The sequence below is a fragment of the Sinocyclocheilus rhinocerous genome, unplaced genomic scaffold (assembly GCF_001515625.1).
Source record: "Sinocyclocheilus rhinocerous isolate Xijiao unplaced genomic scaffold, SAMN03320098_v1.1 scaffold620, whole genome shotgun sequence".
NCBI lineage: Eukaryota > Metazoa > Chordata > Actinopteri > Cypriniformes > Cyprinidae > Sinocyclocheilus > Sinocyclocheilus rhinocerous.
In genome coordinates, this window is record NW_015637138.1 from 363,545 (window position 1) to 378,241 (window position 14,697).

A 14,697-nucleotide genomic window follows, 5' to 3' on the forward strand; every position below is an offset into this window, starting at 1 on the left:
GGTGATTCATGTATGCTATATGGGGGTTATTTCATGTATGTTATATTTGCAGCAGCAGCATGTTGTGGATGTGTTGGCAGTAGCAAGTCTCGGTACTCCGAGAGTTGTCATGACAGAACCATATTTCTTAAAATTTTATACTATTTTACATTAAAAAGTAACATTAAGACTACAGCTTTTTGCAATTGCTGGGACCAGTTTTTTTTTTTTTTTCAATACTTTTGTCACTTTTTTCTAAACTCTTCACACAGTGTTGGCTAAACTGTGGATCGTTTTTCATGTAGTACAAAATCCATTACATGACTAGGCTACATCGGTCCATGTACGTTGCGTTCATTTGTTTTTTTGATTAAATATTGAAAACAGAAACATGAGAAAACGTCAGCTTCTTAGTAAAAAAAAAAAAAAAAAGAAAAAACACACTTCCGGAGCCAAGGCAGCTAAAAAAGTGGGCATCATTGCAATATCTGAATAAGGTTATTACATTTGGCATGTCTTATCACAATCTGCATTGTAATTACAATGCATCCACTGAACACAATTTTTCTCATTTGGCTGTTGCCTTGCTATTCAGTCAGAGAGGCAATCATGACACTCTTTTCTTAAGCACAAAAAACCCAGAAAATACTATTACAATTCAGATCCTGTTTCATTCTGCTCTTGTATCATGAAATTGTAAAAGTTAAGGCTGAAGCTGAATAGATGACTGCCATGATAATGCGAATCCTCATGAGGAATCCTTTGAATACTGATGCTTTTGCATAACACGTGCATACATTTGCAGGGCGTGAAAGAAACTAAGAGTGACATGAAAATAAATGTAACAAGCAACAACGTTTGGACGCATGCGATGTTGAGATGTACCGGCTGGGTTCTCGGTTTGGACGTATTGATTTTACAGTGTTGTGTGTTTGTGGTGTGTGTGGAACACCCCGTCTACAAGACTGCAGCTCTCAGCAACCGAGAGGAGAAGGCTGGTAATTGCTGCTCACGGCAGAACTTTATCAAACCTCTCCATCTAAACACACGCTGATGGAAGCTAGCAATCAACAGTGGCTCTCAACAGCATAATACCCAGACCTGGACGACAAGCTCTGCCAACACACAGGCTAGCACAAAGTATCTGATACACTTCACTGCAAGCCAGTAACAGTTGATAATTAGAGGCTGCATCACTCCCTTATGGTTTACATTCAAAATGGGGATCCATTATACCTTGCAGGTGAAGACAGCAGAAAAGCAAAAGTCACCTTGCTCTATATTTATATCCACAGAGCTGAGAGGCATAAAAATGACCAAAGAATGCTTTTAAACACTTTATCCTCACACGCAGAGTAAAACACTACTTTTAGCGCCGCCGTGAGACAACAGCCAATGCAAATTTGTATGGTTGAGCAATCAGACGCCTTCAAGCGCTCATGACATTTACAGAGACCCGAAAAACATCTTAATTTCCCCACTACAACTGTGACCAGCTCAGCCCCGCTTGTCCCAGTCAAGAACAACAAATCGGTGTGGAAAAACAACACATTTAGCTTGTCCTCCCGAGTTGTGAACGTTAGGGATGATAAAGCATCGTCCACTCCATGAAGGAGCATTAGCAGTCAGGCATGCTGGGAGTGTTTGTGAGACCACAGAGGTGCTGTGCTACCACAATCTGTGGCCATGGCCGATGCTAAACATCCGTGAAGCCAAGTTTCACGCTGCCACAATCATGCCAAACAAAAGAAAGGAAAAAGCACTAGCTGGAAGGCCCGGCCGGAACTGAAAAGGCTCATAAGAAAGAGTTTCAGCACATGTACGTCTAGGAAATGCCACTTTAAATTCAGCTGTTTTGGAAATGTTATGAAGCTGTGCTACATTAGCATAAGGTCATAAGTGATATTAGACTCTGGAAAGGTTTTTACAGACTGATGCTGTAACTTCTATAAGTGAGCCCCAAAAAAGTATTGGGACAATTAATAGGACAGTTCATTTGAGAATGAACATTCTGTCATCATTTACTCACCATCATGTAGTTCTAAACCTGTATGACTTTTAACTTACTATTCTCAAGGTGGTTTTTGATGACTCTATGGTTTTTTGTTTTTGAAAAAAATATTTGTATGCTCACCAAGGCTGTGTTGATTTCATTTAAAATATAGTAAAAACAGTAATATTGTGAAATAATTAAAATAAGGGCTTTCTATTTTGATATTTTATGTTATATTTTATATATTTCTATTTTGATATTCTAATATGTTGATTTGTTCTCAGTTTTCATCAATTATAATCGGTGCTCGATTATTAAGGGTTCTTACTGTTATCTTTTGTGGAAACTGTAATGCATTTTTTCAGGATACTTTGATGAACAAAGTTCAAATCAAGAGCATTTATTTAAAATAGAAATGGAAGATTATAAATATCTTTCACTTTTTTTTTAATATAACTTAAAGCCTGTGTAAAGCAAAATTAAATACGTGTTCTGAGTTAACCACCCAGCCAAATTTGACTGTCTGTGCATTCATAAAAAACAATTTTAACAATTAAACAATTTAGCCTATAATAGCCTACTATACAGAAATGTATTTAAGTAATCAAATGTAAAAATAAAGCACTGCATAGACTTCACCATATAAATTAAACATAAATTGATTCATAAAAAAATTATACAATATTCAGTAAAAAGCAGTGAATAATTCTCTCTTTTTCTTTTGTTTGATTAACAGATGATGACAGACAGCAGCAGGTTTATACAGTAGGATGCTGTCACGGAATGCACAGATACTGACTAGCATTCGATTACTTTTCAAACTGTTTATTTTCACTACAGATATAACTGAATGGCAGGAGACTGTATATGACAGTCACGTTACATGATTCGACTGATTTGGATGTTATGTAGAAAGGGCGACAGCGCACCGCATTAAGGAAAGGAACATTCATGTTTTCAACCGCCAGTTTAACCGCTGGCTAAAATCAAAAACGAAACTAAAATTAAATAATCGCTGAGCGCAAGGGGGCCCCCTGTTGTTTCGGGGGCCCTACGCAACCTGCATACTTTGTGTATAAGGAGGATCGGCTGTGCCGCTACAACCTGAATGGATGCACCCTCTAGCAGCTTATTTGGATTTACACAGCCATACATGTTTGGTAATATGCATTTACGTGACAAAGGCATAGCTAGCTAGCAAACTGTAGGCTGTAGTAACTAACGGTAATGACAGTAACTCGCGATTGAGCAGGCGAACCGCTGATGCTAATTGCGCTCTAGTTATTAGTTATTTTCAACATCAAGCGGCGCTGCGCAGACAGTGATTGGTATGAGATCAAAGTACTGCGAGAGATATCAGAGAGCAGACGACTCTGCATGCTACCTGTCATACACCGATCCATCTGCGCAGCGCTGCTTCAAGTCGAACACACTTCTTTATAGTGTTATGAGAGGGGCCATGCTCAGTGGCTCCGGTGCGTCACTGAGACATGATTTCAGCCCCGCCCAAAAAACCCTGAACACAAAAATGGTGAAAAACTGTTTAACGGTCTAACTCCACAATTCAGTACTACATAGTTCACAGTCTTTGTAACGTGTTTTCAGCAATATATTTCTAACATTTATAATGTGTTTAGAATCCTCTGAATTGCCTTTACATGGACATTCAATCCTTGCTGAATAAAAGTATTATTTATTTATTTATTATTATTTTAAATTTTACCCAAACTTTTGAATGGTAATGTGTCATGGTTCCCACAAAAATGTTAAGCAGAAAATATTGTTTAAAAATAATAATGAATATTTATAATTAGAATAAATTAGAATATTTTCTGAAAGATCTTGTGATACTGAAAACTGGAGCAATGACTGCTGATCACAGGAATATTTGTCATTTTAAAATCTATTAAAATAGAAAACAGTTATTTTAATTTGAAACATTTTTTCACAGTATTACTGTTTTTACTGTATTTTTGCCCAAAATATTTGGCCCAAAAGCCAAAACGATCATATGGATAACTTCTTTAATTAATCAACACACACACACACAATAATATAGCCAACTCACTGTCCATGTAAAAAAAAAAAAAAAAACTAAATCTATGCTGCCATTACAAAGAAGTTGTAGGTGAAAATGACAGATAGACTACAGTCACATGAACGTGTTTTATCTTTGCAATTGAAATACATCATCTACAATGTAATCTCAAGCAAGTCAAAATGTGATTGGCTAAAAGACTGATTGTGATTTAACTCATTCATTTAGCCTTCAAGGCCGTGACAGTCTGGTTCAGTTCTGCCCCATAACCCCACCAAGATGTTCATCCTTCACGTTTACATCAAGCTCTATCTCTGACCTCTACTCAACAGCGCTCATTATATGATTATTCCTGAAAACCAAGTGCGCTGCCTATCTAAATACCATTTTTGCCATCTAGGTAGGCAGCTCACTAGGTTTTGGCACACAGCCAAATACATGAATGAAAAATAAATGTTCTTTATTATGAATATGCCATATAATAGGTGCTCAGAGGATTGGAGTGGTCTACAGGTTGAGTCACATGACTCAGAAATGTAATTAATGCATGTGAAGTTTCATGATAATAGCATATCTCTCATTCAAAGCCTTTTTAAGAACAGATCCCATGGGTAATATACACATTTCCTGAAGCGAGAACTTCTCAAGGTTGATACACATAAAAAGGTACTCTGGGAATGTTTTATTAATTTTATATTATTATTATTATTATATATGCATTTTAATGTGAGAGTTGGCTTAGTAATTCATTTAAAGAAGCAATTTTTAGAAGGTTATTAAAGGCTTCTGCACGTCAAATATTCATTTTCATTTGTACTTCAAAGTCATGGCTGCTCGCCAACAGGTTGACGTGAAACTGTCTAAAAACAGAAGATGGAATGCAGTTGTTAGGCAAACATAAACCTGCCAACAGCTGTTTAGACAGCATCCTTTCCACTGTCAGCAAGAGAAATTGGAGTGCAACTGGGAAAGGAAATAGCTACTTTTCTGTTGAATGCACAACTTTACCATCTTAGACGTACCTATTCACACGCATGAGGTAGGTTTGAACTATGCCCCTATTAAAGGACGTTTTGAACTGGCTTTGTCAGAATGGCATATGCACGAAAGAATTACTGATTCATTGACTGCAGAGTGTGGAGGCGTGCAAGTGCAGTAGCGAACGTCTTTGCATTGTGAAGAAGTCATCTGAAATAGATTACACGTCTGAATTTAAACCCATCTGTTTGACTAGAAAATTTTCTTTTATGCCTTTTTTCTTCACAAAAATGGTTTCCTCAAAGTCACTGCCTTTACATCTGTTGTGTTTCCAGGTTTTTCTTCACTGTGTGAACATCACAAAGCCTGTCATGAAAAAAAAAAACAATTATTTAAAAAAAGAAATTATATTTTGCAAAAAGGAAAAAAAGCCTACATTTAAAACAATTTAGATTTTTTTTTTAAATTGTGACATTATTTTCAAGACATTATTTGAAGAGCATTTTTACCACCGCAAACCCTCATTAAAATAATGTCCTGATGTTTAACTTTTACTATTCCTATTATTTTCAGTGATAATTTTCTTTATGTAATACAGTAATTTTTAGAAATCGATAGTTTTAACAGTTAAACAAAACAATGGTAAACAATGAAAAAGTACCAGTTAAAGGCAGCAGAACAAATCCATTTTGCATTTTAAAGTTATCTATCTAACTATCTATCTATCTATCTGTCTGTCTGTAAACAAAAGATTCTTGTAATCATATTTTATTTACTGTAAAGTGGCATTACAAGACATGCACATATATATTGCCACATTATGGTAAATAAAATATGATAACGAGAATCTTTTATTGCATTATGGTATTGACAACTGAAGGAAATGTCATGAAAATAATGTCACAGTGCAAAAAAAAACCCCTCAATGGTCCTAAAATAAGCATAATTTAAGCAAACTGCTTTTTCTTTAAGCAAAATATAATTATTATTTCTTTGTTTTGACTCTGTATCACCTAAACAAGTCATCAGGAATTCGAATCCCACTTCTGTGATGGCTACACGTCACTGGGTAACATATTTGCATATTGTCCGCCTATGTTCTACGTTGGCCGGCCGCGAACTTGACCCCGCCCTCAGACACTGTAGCATTTCTGTGTGGTTAACATCATGTCAAGAAGACGCTGTGTCCTACGCTGAGCAAAGTACATTTGTTTTATTTTCACTTCCAAATGATGAGGCTGCAAAGAATCAGTGGATGGCATTCATTTTTTCAACGATACCACAGCAGTACAGCCCCAATCTTTTTTGTGTTCCCGTCATTTTACTGACAACTGCTTCTCTGCTTCTGGAATTCAATGTGGGATTTACAAAATGCTTGCTCTTGAAAGATGGATCAGTGCCCAGTTTATTAGGACCAGATTGGCTCCTCTGAATCACAACCTGAAATTATGATAAATAATAGATGTTTACATTTTCTATCGATATTAATTCTTTATAAAAGAGGCGTCTAATGCTCAACTAATGCAGAAACGTATAATACTAATACCTGTCGTACTTCATGGCAGCAGAGGTTTTCACCTTCGCTTGGAATTCTGATACAGTTCCCACACGTGCACCTAAATAAATTAGATCAATGACCCTGCTATCACGTCTTATAACTACAACAAACTAAGTTGACACTTACCACTGAGAAACATCCTGCTCCAGTCGCGCTTGCGAATCTGGTTGATCAACTAGACGTTTCATCATCGGACTCTGGCTCGAATTTATAACATAAAATCGATACCATCTTTTCTCTCTGTACATTCTCTCTGGAGCGGTCATTCAGTTATGGCAATGGGCGTATCGTTTCCAACACGCGCTGTATGCGGTAGATCAGTAACAAAGGACTGGGCCATCTGACCAATGAGAGCAGAGTAGGCTCACTGAAAGGAGGGGTTTAGAGAGACTGATTCTTCAAACTGCTTCGTACGAATCGTTTACAAATCATTGAGAAATACAGTGAAATTAAATGTATATTAAGAGAAAACAAAAGTGTTTTTTGACATTGCATGCATGTAAACCTGTTGTAGGAGACTCCCAAAACAATATTAGGAACCTTAAAAATGGCATAATTAAAAAAATGCAAATATTTCCCAATTAAAAAAAAACTTGAAATAGCTGAATGAGAATTACTTCTAAGGGTTAAGGGCAACTTTAGCTAAAAATTAGCTTAAAAAAAGGCTAATTATAATTATAAAAAAAAGGTTTCGTTAGCAGTGCAAAAGGTTGTGGGTTCGATTCCCAGGGAACACATACTGGTAAAAAATGTATAGCCTGAATGCACTGTAAGCTGCTTTGGATAAAAGCGTCTGCTAAATGAATAAATTATTATTATTAAATTATTATAAAGTACAAATTACTCTTTATACCTCTGGCTTAGAGTAACAGTTCCCAATATCTGTCAAGAACTTGGCCAGGAACTCATGTGGGAAGAGAGTGTAAAGGTTCAGAAAGATGAGTCTTGTGTAAATCAACCACGAGTTTCATCTAGAATTATTCAATGGAACTCTAAAATGCACCTGGTCCTGGGTGTTTTAATATAGTACAAGCGGTTTGATGAAAAACGTCTAAAATGTCAATAACTTAGAGATAAAAAACACAGACAAGGTATGGAAGATTCTTAGGATCAGAACAAAGAAACATTTAAGGTTGAAAAACATGCAGACTACCTCAACGGCCAGCTGTAAAACCATGCAAAACTGGAAAACAACGTGCAATAGAAAGAAAAGTTAGGAGTTTGAAGACGCTGAGAGGTGATGTGATCCAGATGGAAGAGGAAGAGCAGTACCTGATATGGTCTGAGCAGCTCCTGAGCAAGCATAAGGAGAAACGGGACACATACAACAGTGTTAAAGCAGAAAACTTTCACTTTTCACGTCATCAGATACTTTGCATGCATCAAATTTCATTCAGGCTTGGATTTTAATATTCTCGTAGCATATGTAAGATGACATGACACTACTGGCTGAGATCACACACTTCTTTCTTTCCTGCATTAGCATTTCCTTCAAGTGCTGTGTTACACTGTCCTTTTTTGATGGCAAACTGCCATCCCTGTCAAAGTCAAGGAGACTGTTGTAGAACAAAGAGAGCTATAGTTTCCACTGCTGCACATCACAGACAGAGCAGAAAGACAAGAGAGATACTGGCTGAAAAGGGGAGTGATTTCATTTGTATTCATGCAAAGTGTGCATGTACATTTTTGTACAGCTGAATAAACACAGAAACATTCAGAATCATTTGGACACTTTCTGAAATGTAAATGTACAACTTTTGAGAACCTTTGTGAGATGCTGCTGCTGGTTATCGAGTACAAACTTCAACTCAATCCAACAGTGAGGCTCTTAGTTTGCAAAGGCTACTTTCATATAGCATTTTATGTACCCTAAATACTATTAAATAACAATGTTATGCTGCTTGTACAATTTCATAAAATGTACCTCTATCAGATATGTTGCACAATAAAAATATTGTGCTCAGGTGTGATGTTTACCTCTGTCATAAACATTGACATAAACATTGAAATTGTTTTAATTGACTATCCCTATAGCTACTATCATAGTTTTTATAGAACTACAATTAACTTATTATTTGTATTTTAGTTAGTAGTAGTTATTTTTTTATTTTCAGTTTTAGTTGTGTTATTTGTTATTTTTTAAGTTGAACTAAATAAAATTGAGAAATGATGAGAAAGAAAGTTTTAAAAATAATATATTTTTTATTTTCTCAAGATTTAAAGTCTGGAACGAGAATAAAATCATAATAAAATCTATTTATAATTGAAATAAAATAAGCTTAAGTTTATTTTATATTTCATTTCAAGTAACATTTTTATTTAGTTAACATTAATAATCCTGCTCTGTTTAGATGAGAAAGTTTTACAATTATTTGTTTTTCTTTTCTTAAGATTGAATGTCTGGAACAAGAATAAAATTATAATAAAACTTTTTTTATTAAAAAAAAAAAAAAAGTAGCCCAAAAAAAAAAAAAAAAAACCTTGACTTGCAATTGAATTTAATAAAAATAAACCTCTGGGACATCATTGTACCCCTAGTCAGGTCAGCACCCTCCAAAAGTCTTATTTTTTGACATTATAAAGAATTCAGTTATGACTCACTAGAAAAGTATAAATCTGCAGACTTTCTCATAATAACACATCATTTGCCTTGAGGGAAATTCACCAAACATTAGAGTTAGGACTAGCATTATTATAATTGAACATATCTCAAGTATTGTAACAGATGTCCAAGATCTCCATATCCAACTAACAATCGAGTTCACAGACGTTTCAAGATTATAAGCAGATCAATTAATATGGAGACAGTGTATGATAAACAGCATGAGGCTAATGAGTCCTGTAAAAATCTTCTAGATTCATCCAGCCACTCACAGCAGACATACAGCGCTATAAATAGAGGATCCTCATGTCAATAAGCTCCTCAGCCTGACGTGTATCAGACGGGAGTTATGGCATGTCAGTAGGGCAGTGATTAGATGTCAGTCTTCTTACAAGATATTGATGGTCAGATTTCAGCAGAAGCCCATTTGATGCCATCCGAGGGTAGACAGCTGTGCTAGCAATGCATCGTTCAAAAAGGATGATTTTGAAAGCTGATCCTCTCAAACACCAGTTGTGCAATATGTCACAACTACAAAACCCATATAGGATTTGAAGAAAAAGACTACAGTAAATCACATTACACCTTTTTGGAGACACTCATTTACCCTCATGCTGTTCCAAACCTGTATGACTATCAGTGGTACACAAAAGTTTGTTTTTAACTCTAATCTTTTGTTTTGAGATTTGAATTTACCTCAGACCTGATTCAATTTCAATCATGGAAAAGAGTGGCCAAGAATTCAAAAATGAAATAAAATGTCACATTTGGAACAACATGGGGGTGTATAAATCAACAACAAATTCAAAAGCCTGTCAAAAGCATTTTTCAAGATAGATGTCTTTCCAAAAAAGGACTCCAACAGAACAGAAAGAAATTGTGCTTCAGTAATTTTGCGTTAATTGCGATAAATAATTTTAACGTGTTAAGGATTGTAAAATTAATCGCATGTGTTAACGCGTTTTATATATATATATATATATATATATATATAATTCAGGCTTGATGAGCATAAGAGACTTCTTTCAACCTCAACATTTTGTAAACTTTTTTGAATGTTTTTTTTTGGGTCTGTCAAGCTCCAAAATGCCAAAAATACATCATAAAAGAATCATACATAGGTCCATATTACTTATTTGCTATATTTCAAGTCTTCTGAAGTTATATGACACCTTGTGTGAGGAACAGATGGATATTTAAGTTGTTATTCACTAAAAAATCTGCCCTAACTTTCTTTGGAGGGTTCGTAATAATTAATGTAAAGTATTGATATCTGAATACTTGAAAGAACCAGACGGAATTTTTTTTTACTTAACGTCTCGTCATTAATTACAACAGTACGTAGTCAACTGAGGAGAAAGCTATCAGTGGCTACGTTTACATGCAACCAAATAATCCGTTTGTAATCGGATTGATGGCCCTTGTTTTGGATTCTCATCCACAGGCAAGCCATTTTGGGCGCGGGGAGGGGCATTTTTACTGCGTGATAAATATGAGCAGCACGGCACAGATGTTTATATGTATATTTATCCATAAATGGATAAATATTAATTCTGCTGTTAAAAACAAATAAAGAAACAGTGTAGGAGAGTGGTTATTATGTGCAAACAGTGAGAAACTCTATATTTGTGCAGTGTGCGCATGTCAAAAAAAATCTATTCTGATTTGAAGCTTGTGACATATAAACGCGCACATCAACCCGATCACTTTATTTAGCATTCATGTAAACACTACATTCAGATTCATCAATCGGAATGAATTCAGTCCGACTGGACCAAAAATTGTGCACGTAAACATAGCCAGTGAGTAACAACTAACTGTACGCTATAATATGGTTTCAAAAGACTTGAAATATAGAGCACAAGTCATACAGGCCACTTCTATGATATTTCTTGAAGCTTTAGCCACCATTCATTGTAAATACCTGGAAAACAGAAAGCAGCACATTCTTCAGAAAGTCTCAGAAAGAAAGTCATACATATTTGAAACAACATGAGGGTGAATAAATGAGGTCCAGATGAAGAATTCATCCATTTCACTATTCCTTTAAGTAGCTAAGATCAAGCTAGTGTTTTTGACTATTTATATATCTGCATTAGTAAATCGCATTAGCAGCTAAAGTTGACCTCTGAATTGTGCCCTGCAGATATTCAACCCCATTTCCCCTTTAATTTCACAGTTATATTTCTGGTTACCCCACTGAGCGGCCATATTTGCGTATTCTGATGCTATGTGCTTCTGTCCGTTTCTGTGGTGTGACTTTGAGCTTGTATGTGACCTGCTGTGCTTTCATTTAATTAAAAGGGTAGGGGCGGAGATTCAAAGTGTACCTTAACGGGGATCTGATGGAAAAATCGGTGCATGCCATGTGCGCCCAAGGACACATGATTAGGTCCTACGACCACCACAAAGCGCCCAGTTGGAAAACAATGACATTTTATCTCGGACCATTTGTGAAAGTGATTCTGTGCTTTAATAGCGTGTTATTAAACTTTATATGATGCTACAAATAGACTTTTAACCCAACTTCTTCACTACAAGGTTATAATTATATTATTAAAACTCTACATTTAAAGCATATAAAGAAATAGTTAATCAAATTAACATCAATTGCTCACCATCCACTGTTTAGACTCTCATTCCGACGGCATCCATTCACAGCATTGATGAGCAAGTGATGTAATGCTACATTTCTAGAAAATCTGTTCCTATGAAGAAACATGGCCTGAGGGTGAGTACATTTTCAGAAAATTTTCATTTTTGGGTGAACTATTCTAAAATGAGGGAACAAATTAGTACAATGGCCATGATTTCCCTAAAATGAGGAAAGGAATTAATTTAGGTAAATACCAGCCACCATTTACCTAAAACCAGGAAACAAATTAGCTGTGGGAACAAATTCTTAATTTGTGGCCATTAATTATTATTATTAATATATTTTTTTGGGTCCTTTGACAGCCCCTGGTCTCTATGAATGGTTGTTATATGGAAAGAAAGAAAAAAATCACAAAAATATCTACTAAAAATCTAAAAAGGTGAGTAACTGATGATACAATAATAATTTGAGTAAAATAAAACTATTGTTTTAATGATCGTGTTGTTATAAGCACTATCTTTCAAATTTTGTCTCATGTTCTCATTTCCCTTCCTCCACCGGTGCCAAGTGTGTTTTAATGGCCGTTGAACATAAAATATAATTAAACCGAAAGAAACAAATGAATGCACTTATTCAAGCTGCCTGTAGGTGCTCTGTATGTCACGCAGTCACCACACTAAAGAAACATTTGTATAGACTTTCCATGAGATCAAGCAGCAAGAGCTTCTCTCAGCAGACGGCATATGCACTGATATCAGCCTCTTGGATATGTGTGAATAGTTATCGGAGTGTGAAAAGAACCTATTCTTGCTCTGTTGTTGGCCATTTTCCACTGGAAACCACATAAACTCTAATATTTATTCCAACTTAAGTCTTAAAGCTTCCTTAAAGCTTAACCCGCACATGAAATGCTTATTTGACGAAAGGTCATCTATTAGATTATATTCTTCCTTTTTCCCCATAATGCACTACTTCTTTATATAATAATCTGTGGTGAATGTACGTGTGCTCCTGTCCCTGAGTCTGTCATTTGGAGCATGGGGACAGGAGGTGGATAATGAGAACATAAGGGTGAGAGGAGCTGACAGGGACATCATCCTCCCACTATGACCGACAGAACACAGGTCACAGAACAGTCACTAAACCTGCGCTCACCCACCTGCTGGACTTCACATTAAAAATCTCCCTGCCATGGACCAGGTCCACTCTGACCTTCTCCAAAAACTGAGAAAATGCAATAGGTGGTACTGACCGGTGCCTCATTTCCAAAATCACAGGATAACTACTTCACTTTGCATTTAATGATTCAGGAAGATGACTCTCACTCAAATTCACATTTTAAAATGCAACTAACACTCTTTAGCATAGCTAAACAATAAAAAAAATAAAAATTCAGAGGTGCCGAAACATCGCTACTGAATCTACATGGCAAAGCAAAGCAGACAATGCAACCAGTAGTCTCATTACAGAAATAATCGGTTGTATTTAGGGAATCAAACACATACAGCACAAGTGAAATCTGACTCCCAAAAGAATGACAGCACTGATTCAGTTCAGCGCAACCGGTTTAGTGCGATTCCCAAATATGACTCTTTCTGTACGAGTCAGTTCGTTTTAGTGAATTAAACACAGCGCAACAAGTATAGCCCAATTCCCAAACAAATAACACCACTAATTTATTTGTTTTTAGTGAATTAGATCAGAATAATAAATATTATAATTCAATCATAAGTGTCGTACTATGGGAAATCATCTATCCATTTAAAAGGTTAAACCATTTACACTGCCATAGTGAGCCGCTCTACAGATACACTTCAGAAGATCACGGTTTAAGCAAGAACGCTCAGTGCAACAGATACAGAAACTGTTCTCCCCAAAACACCTGTGCTATTCAGCCACTGCGTCCCACCAATCAGATCCCTGGGTAATAGCATCCATCAGGCCCGACTCCATTTACCACGAGAGGCACAAAAATGCATCAATTTGTTTGCTTTTTTAATGTCTTTTGTAGCACGCAATCAGACACCTGTCAAAAACACCTGCTGCCTATTTGTTGGGCTACAAATGGAAAGGTGGCCCCTTTGTCTCGCCTAAGAGTTTATAATCAACGCTGTGTTTCCACACTGCAACCAGCATTTTTCAATTTCCCCTTCTCCTTTTTTTAATAAAATCACAACAATCAATCAGCTGTGGGTGGGGGGAATGAATGATGAAGCAAACATCTCGGCTAACCAAGTTTTCATTTGTCTAGCATCAGAGGAAATGTGCACCGCGAGGAGCGCTAATAATTACTTTTATTCAACTTTTGGAGAGGCAAGGTCCCTTTCAGGCTGGCTTTCCATTTGAGACCCAATATTTACAACATGTCAGATAATTTCTCACCTGGTGGTCCCGGGGCCCGTTCTTCGTACGTCGCTTATTACATCCAAGATGAAATGTCACATCCAAGATGATATCATTGCGCTAATCAGGATCTGGCTAATTCGGTTCTTCGAACGCAGCTGTTGTTGATGATTAGTATGGCTGGATTGAGTTATCTGAGATAATTGCGTGTTCATGGGTTGGTTTAAAAGGGGCTATGTATCGATACTCGAAACCACGATCAGCAATGCAGCGATTGGCTGGCGGCAAGACAGCAACGTAATGACATCATATAATTAAAAAAGACACCTGACGAAAAACTTCGTCTTTTATAAGGAAACAGCCAAGCGAACAAAACTACATAAATGTTATAATAGATAAATGAAATGTGCACTCTTTTTATTTTATTTGAATTTTTTACATGATTCCCAATTATTTATATTCACGATTTCTAATATTTGTACAGGCTTTACATTTTTATTTCAATGTAGTAATTAGCAATTCATTTAATTTTATATTTGAACAGATTTGTTACATGACAGCATTAATTCAAGTTTCTTAAGGGTCAAGATCATGTTATCTGCATCTCCTG

At 36.1% G+C, this 14,697-nt stretch overlaps 1 protein-coding gene across 1 annotated transcript in view; it reads right to left on the reverse strand.

Annotated features, from left to right (window-relative positions):
* Positions 1–14,697, reverse strand: part of LOC107748594 (cell adhesion molecule 1-like) — a 181,143-nt gene that overhangs the window by 59,046 nt on the left and 107,400 nt on the right. The window lies entirely within an intron of this gene.